Here is an 8478-nt window from a genome sequence, read left to right as displayed (position 1 = left end):
CAACAAGGGCAGAAGATTTAATAAATGGAAAGTTGAAAAAAATACTGAAGTTCTTTAAATACCACCACAAGAAATCTCTGGTTGTATGAACAAAACAATAAAAATGTAGTTAGTGTACAGTGCTGCAGGATCGCGCAATTGTCATTCAAATTGTGACAGCGCTAAAAGCTGAAAATTGGCCTGGGCAGGAAGGGGGGGGGGGGAATAAAAGTACCCAGTATTGAAGTGGTTAATTGAACAAGCTGACGTTAGAAGCTGATTGGCTACCATGCATAGCTGCACCAGATTCTGAGTGTTCCAGTTTTAGTAAATCTCATTGTTACTGTGTATAGTGTGTACTTCTTGGTGTATATGGGGGCCGCCATATTGGCCCCTTTCATATGCTGTACTTACAGTATATCTATAATATAGGTGAACGGTGAGTGATGAGACCTTTGAATAAACAGTGATATTGCTTGTAATAGTTTCATCCGAGTCCAAAGAGATGATGTGGGGGTTTTTCCTATGGTAATTTTTGTTGTTGATGTACATCTTTATCTAATTAAAGTGGACCTGTCATCAGATGAAAAAAAAAATGTTTTCCTAACTTCAGCATGCTCTGTAATGTGTCAGTGTAACCCTTTCATGTATTTATTACCTCTCACAGAGATCACAGTACTCTGCCTGACAATGACTTCATCTGCTTTTCTCTCCAGGAGGACGACGCCATCTTTTTTCAGACATCATACAGGGTCACCTTCTACTAAGATGCCAGATCAGATATAAATCCTGGTGCCTGCGCAGTTCCTGTCAATATCTGACACATCTCAGTCCCTGCTGCAGCCTCTCACCTTGTGATTTGCTACAAAAATGCCAAGACTCAGCCTCTGATAGTTGAATCATGTAGTGTACTGATGATGTAGCCAATAAAAATTGCCCTCTTTTGAAAAATTATTAGTTACCAGCTATCCTAATATGAAAGTTACAATATTACAGTCTGATCACTGGGGGGGGGAGGAGACTGAGGAAATGCTTGCACCTGCCTGCAGCAGACTGATGACATCATCTCGGCCTAGGCAAAGTCACTGGACTGGAGCTCTAGCATGGCTTGTATTGAAATCAGGAGGAACTTTATTGAAAAATTATAGTGTTGCTGTATATTGTGACATGTCAGGAGGCTTAAGTAATGTTACTGAAAGATTCATTTTAACCACTTGCCAACTGCACTATAGCCGAATCATAGCTACAGCGCGGCGGTCAGCTAGCTCTGGGAGGATGTCACATGACAGCCTCTCGTAATCGCGCCCGTCGTGCTACCAATCAGTGCCCACCTGTGCTGCCAAAAAGTGCTCATCAGTGTTGCCAATCAGTGAAACCTATCAGTGCAGCCTCATCAGTGGCCACCAGTGCCTCCACATCAGTGCCCACCAGTGCTACCAATAAGTGCCCATCAGTGCTGCCTCATCAGTGCCCACCAGTGTTGCCTCATCAGTGCCCACCAGTGCTGACAATAAGTGTCCATCAGTGCTGCCCCATCAGTGCCCACCAGTGCTTCCTTATCCATGCCCACCAGTGCGGCCTCATCAGTGCCCACCAGTGCTGCCAATTTGTGCCCATCAGTGCCCACCAGTTCTTCCTCATCAATGCCCACCAGTGCCGCCTCATCAGTGCCTATCAGTGCAGCCTTATCAGTCCAGCCATAAGTGCAGCCTCTTCAGTGCACATCAGTGTAGGAAAATAATTACTTATTTGCAACATTTTATAACTATGAAAACTTTTTTTTTTTTTAATCTTTTTTAGTTTATTTAGCAAAAAATAAAAAATCCAGTGGTAATTAAATACCACGAAAAGAAAGCTCTATTTGTTGGGAAAAAATGATAACAACTTTGTTTGGGTACAGTGTTGGATGACCGCGCAATTGTCATTCAAAGTGTGACAGCGCTGAAAGCTGAAGATTTTCCTGGTCAGGAAGGGGTGAAAGTTCCCAGTAGGCAAGTGGTTTATAAAGGTGACTGATTGCCATCAAATTCAATTTCTCACAATTCCTTTAACTCACCAGGAGGAAAGGAAAACCCTCCGAAGCAACTGGGTCCAATTTTGCCACACCAGGAAAACAACCCCTCTCCCCTCAAAGACAGTTGAATCCTTGCCTAGAATAGAATATTTCTCTCCTAATTAATATATATTAATTCTATATATTATTAGCAGAAAGAAAATTATCCAATGCATTTCAGCACACTCTGTATAAGATGTAAGTGTTCATATGGGGGGCAGAAAAGGGGACAGCAAAAAATTTGAAGACACATTTATTTCCCCCTCCAAATAAATTTAATTATTGCTTCTAACTTTCGTTGGCCTCACAACTCTTCTGAACGCCGTTCTCTTAGCTATGGCTATACACTGTTCCTGCGAGGTGGCTGTTTTTTTGGATTTTAACTATTTATAAATAAAGACGTCTTTCTTCGGAGTGCGGCAGTCCAGGATTTCTTCATTTCCAACGCCGTTCTCCTGGCAGGAGAAAAAGAAAAGCAGCATAAAAAAATGCGCCCAAATCGCATTCAGTAGCATCAAGCATTTTAGCGTTTTTTAATTTCATTGCCCAAAATATTAATTTTGTTCTGGCCATTGAAATAAGCACTTGAAGGCCTTTTTTGCCTACAAGTAAAAAATCTGTATTTTTTGCTGAACATTATATATTTTTTTTTAGCAGAGACCCTAGAGAATCTAATGGCGATTGTTGCAATTCTTTATGTCACACGGTATTTGTGCAGCGGTTTTTCAAATGCAAATTTTTGGAAAAAAATAACACTTTAAATAATTTTAATGCAGAAAATACAATATATAACCCAATTTTTACTAAAATGTAAAAGATGATGTTACACTGAGTAAACAGATACCTAACATGTCACCTAACATGCGCACGCTCGTGGAATGGCGACAAACTTCAATACTCAAAAATCTCCATAGGCGATGCTTCAAAAAATGTCATAGGTTACCTGTTTGGAGTTACAGAGGACTAGCGCTAGAATTATTGCTCTCACACTAACTTTGACGGCGATACCTCATACAGTATGTGCGGTGCGAACACCATTTACAATACATGCGTGCGTGACATACGCATGCGTTCACTTCTGCGCGGAGGGATGGGGGCCCTTTAAAAAAATAATCTAATTTATTTTATTTTTTATTTTTACACTGTACCTTTACATTTTTTTTTTTAGCACTTCTATTCTTATTACAAGGAATGTAAACATCCCTTGTAATAGAAATAAGAGATGACAGGTCCTCTTTATGGAGAGATCTGGGGTCTATAAGTCCCCAAATCTCTCCTCTACCTTTGAATGCAAAAGATCAAAAAAGAAACAAAAAACAAATAATCTTTTGCTGTATAAAAAAATAGGTCCTCCTAGATCACAGCGGTGATTAGAGACGATCTGGTCTCTCCACACCTCTGTGACCAGACGCGCGATCTGTCGGATTGTTTCCCCGAGCTAACCGGAAGAGAATGGTCAAGCGGCAGGAAGGGGGAGAAGACCCCATCCGCTGGTTCTGAAAATGATCCAGCAGCTAATTTGCCACTCGGACCACTTTCATAAGAAAGAGGATCGCCTGCTGAAAAAAAAAACAGGGTTATGGCTTGGCTTCAGCCGTAACCCCGGTAAACTACTTGCAACCCGCAACGTATATATATATATATATATATATATATATATATATATATATATATATATATATATATATATATATATATTGCAGTCGGCAAGTGGTTTGTGAACACGTATAGCAAAAATATATATATATTTGGGGTAACATACACTTGATTCCAAGCTTTTAATTTGTGTTTTAATGTCTGCCTGAAGTTCCTCTTTATTATGGATGTCGGTGTTATCAGTAGCCAAGCAGTTTCATATGTGCCGTCATAACAAGCTGGGGAATTCTGGGGGTCATTCTGATGCCTCCTTATCACCGGCTTTTCCTGAAGTGGAGTCGATCCAGGGGAGGTTTCATGTTTGAGGCCGTAAAGGGACATTTTTTTTTCAAGTTTTATTTCTTGTTTTCAGATATTTATTCTCATATATTCTAAGCCAGGGTTTCTCAACCAGGGTTCAGTGGAATCCAAGGGTTCCTACAATCAGGGGCGTAACTAGAAATCACAGGGCCCCATAGCAAAATGTTGTATGGGCCCCCCCTCACCCAGGGGAGGATCCAGAGTCTAGTCTTGGGAGGGGCACTGCCAAAAAATAAGTTTTTTTCGGGGCAATTTATCAGGGAAATGGCTGATGGCGCTTCAATCATCACGGCACCATGGTTATTATAGTGTCAGGATGATTGAAACACATTATTTCTATTATTACATTGTTATAGAAAATGAAATAGTTCAACTCACCATAATGCAGAATCAGTGGGAGCCCTGAGTGTGTCACTTGCCACATCGCCTGCCACCAGATGCAGATTGTCACTTGTCACATGTTGCAGGTTATCACTTGCCACGTCACCTGCCACAAGTTGCGGAATGTCCACTTGCCACGTCACCTGCCACAAGTTGCAAATTGTCCACTATCACCTGCCACACATTGCTGATTGTCCACTTGCCACTTCACCTGTCACACATTGCGGATTGTTCACTTGCCACGTCACCTGCCACAAGTTGTGGATTGTCCACTTGCCACATCACCTGCCACAAGTTGCGGATTGTCACTTGCCACGTCACCTGCCACAAGCTGCGGATTGTCACTTGCCACGTCACCTGCCACAAGCTGCGGATTGTCACTTGCCACGTCACCTGCCACAAGCTGCGCATTTTCACTTGCCATGTCACCTGCCACAAGTTGCGGATTGTCACTTGCCACGTCACCTGCCACAAGCTGCGGATTGTCACTTGCCACATCACCTGCCACAAGCTGCGGATTGTCACTTGCCACGTTACCTGCCACATGTTGCAAATTGTCCACTATCACCTGCCATACATTGCTAATTGTCCACTTGCCACGTCACCTGCCACAAGTTGTGGATTGTCAGTTGCCACAAGTTGCAAATTGTCCACCTGCCACCCATTGCGGATTGTCACTTGCCACAAGTTGCAGATTGTCACTTTCCTGCTAAGGTGGGGAATGGGGATTGTCACTTAAGGTGTCCCAGTCTGAGTCAGGCAGCAGAGAGATGATGTAATCTCTCTGCTGCCAGCACAGTGAGTGAGGGCGGAACTGCCAGGATGCAGGGCGGGTGCCGGGCGGTGAGAGATTATGTCATATCTCTGCTCCACCACCCACTGATTGGCCAGTTCACCCACCGAGCCTCCCAGCTGGCAGCTTCCCGTCCATCCCGCCACCGAGCGGAGTCCGCTCGCACAGTCAGTGTAACTGTACGAGCGCTGAGTGGGTGAGCCGCCGGGCTCACCCGCCGCCCACTCATACGCCGACTTGCCGGGCCCTACTCGGCTGCGGGTCCCATAGCGTCCACATGGGTCGCTATGGCGGTAATTCTGCCACTGCCTCCAATGGTTGCTAGGGGTTCCTTGAGCAATGACCAATTTTTGCCTCTCAGATAAGTTCCCAGTGACACCAATGATCTTTTTAGCTATCTGTAGGGGGGAAATTCTTCCCCAAGACCACAGATGTAAGGAGCAATTTTCCACTGACCATTACACCATTGTATTGTGAGTTGTAGATATAGCCATTTTTAACAGGGGTTCCCTCAGTCCAAAAGGTTTTTTCAAGGGTTCCTCCGTGCTGAAAAGGTTGGGAAAGTCTGTTCTAAGCTATAGTCTGAGGTCACTATAATCAAAAGAGAATTGTGTGATTTCCACCTTGCTTCCTTCCTGTCATTAGACAAAACAACGCCATTGTATCATTTTCAATGCTTTTCAAAGTTCACTTTCATTTTCTAAATTAAAAATTCCCCGAGGATCGCCAACGTCAGACCTACAATTCTGCAAGACAGATCTATGGGTCAGATGAGCTGTGGAATAGAACATCAAATATTTCTCCAGCCAAAGCTGCTGCGGGCCAAAGGCAAGAAAGATAAATAAATCACCAAATGTACACACATGTAACTCTTTTAGGTTATTGTTACTTCGGACAGGATACTGTTTTAACTGAATGTTCTCAAAACAATCTACACATTGGATGAAAACAAACCATTTTATTGATACATATAAAACAAATAAGTAAATAATAAGAATATTCACATAAAATATCAAAAGGCTACGATTGACCCCCTTTATATATACAACGTTTTGTATATATATATATATATATATATATATATATATATATACAGATATACACTCACCAGCCACTTAATTAGGTACATCTGTTCAATTGTTTGGTAACACAAACTGCTAATCAGCCAATCACATGGCAGCTACTCAATGCATTTAGGCATCCAGATGTGAAGACAAATTGCTGAAGTTCAAACCGAGCATCAGAATGAAGAAAGGCGATTTAAAGCAGAGCTCCACCCAAAAGGGGAAGCTCCGTTTGTTTGCTTCCCCCCCCCTCCGCTGCCACATTTGGCCCCTGTCGAGGGGGAGCGGATACCTGTTTTTGACAGGTCCCCCGTCCCCACTTCCGCGAGGAACCCTGGAAGTTCGGTCCCCCTCCCCTCCTCCTAACTCTTCCGCCAGGCCATTCACAAAGTGCAGACCCCTGCTTTCACCAACTCTTGGCATTGTTGACCCCCCTATATTAAGAAGCAGGACACATGCATGAGACTTTTATTTTATTTTTTGGATGAATAATGATTTGATTTGGTATATTTTCTATATTGTTGGATGCATATATAAATAGATGGCCTCTATAGTGAAATATTAAGGTAGAAAATTATAAACATGTACCATCATCCAGGAATGAATAATTTACAAGGTTTGGAAGCCTGATCCCCAATCAGGCGACCTAAAGAAATGGGGGCATATTGGACTATTGCGGTACAATAAACATTGGTGATAATATAGAAAATAAATCAGTGATATGAGATTGTATAGTAGATTTTATTGATGCAGAAATACAAATCTTGATAATACAATACAGCATGATAGAAGTTAGAGACATATAATAAAGTTTGACGGGGGAAAAAGACAAATCTGCTTACCCATGTCCCAATTGACCCCAAGCGCGGGGCTCCACCACCCTGGAGTGATCTCCCACGGCGACCCGATTTGATTTGGTATATTTTGGTATATTTTCTATATTGTTGGATGCATAGAATGCACTTTTTGGTTAAGTTCTATTGGCAGATTTCATGTCTAATTTTATTTGTTTTCTTTTTAAATGCACAATAAAAAAATTGTGGAGAATAATACTTGGCTGTGTGTTTTACTTCAAATGACAGTTTGGGAGTCGGCAGTTATATTTAAAAAAATACAATGTAAAATTGACAAGAGACACCAACATAGTTGTATCTTTGATTTTAAAAACTACAGGATAATGGTGTTGTGGTAACTTGCCCAAAAAAACAAAAAAAACAAAAAGCATAATAATATTTTTCTTGATATCACTAGAAAAAAAAGCCTTTGAAAATTAGTTTGCAATAACTCCATCAGTATCACCAGCAAAGCAGCTTCATTATTATCCCATTAAAGAAGAAGAGAATTGTGCGCTGCATTTCGAGATTTCATAATTTGCCGCGTCACGAATGTTAATTCTCCATTACGAGCGCTAGTTTACAAGACTGGCCACTTCTGGCTCGTCCTTGCTTCCGAGCATGCGTGTTTGTACTTTGGACTTTTGTCCGACAGACATGCTTGGAAAATCCGACAACAGACATTTGTCCACAGAAAATTTTAAAACCTGCCATCCAACATTTGTCCGCGGAAAATCCGACAACAATTGTGTGATGGAGCGTACAAACGGTCGGATTTTCTGCCAACGGCCTGTCATCACACATTTCCCACCAGAAAATCTGATCGTGTGTACAAGGCTTTAGTTTAAGGGGGGGGGGGGGGGGGGTTACTGAAACTGGTGCACATAGAATCTGGTGCACCTGTGCATGGTAGCCAATCAGCTTCTAGGCTTTATTTAGTTAGAAGCTGATTGGCCACCATGCACAGCTGCACTAGATTCTATGTGCACCAGTTTTAGTAAATCTCTCCCGTAGTCTTTTGATATTAAATGCTCATTTATTTATTTTTTATATGTGTATAAATAAGTGGGGATGTTTTCATTCAAGAATCTGGCTAATGTTGCACTGATGAGAATCAGAAGCAGCAAAAACTTGTTACAAGAGTGACTTGTGTGTATTTTTGCTGATTTAGTAACATTTTGAGTAACTTGATGTCTTCACTTTTCTTTTTGAGCAAGGAGATTTTTATTTTCCACTTGGCAATTCTCTGATAATATACTGTAAACCTGGTGTAATTATCATCACAGAGGGAATACGGAGGGGGATCATCCTCAAGATGGTGTCTTATTTTGTTCTTCTTGTTTCCTATTACGTTTGTTTTTACTACCTATTTTTTTTTTTTTTTCACATCATTTTGACGCTGCTAATTTCTGGCCGGTC

This window comes from Aquarana catesbeiana, linkage group LG11 (genome assembly GCF_042186555.1).
Source record: "Aquarana catesbeiana isolate 2022-GZ linkage group LG11, ASM4218655v1, whole genome shotgun sequence".
NCBI lineage: Eukaryota > Metazoa > Chordata > Amphibia > Anura > Ranidae > Aquarana > Aquarana catesbeiana.
Note: the sequence above shows the minus strand (reverse complement) of the source record.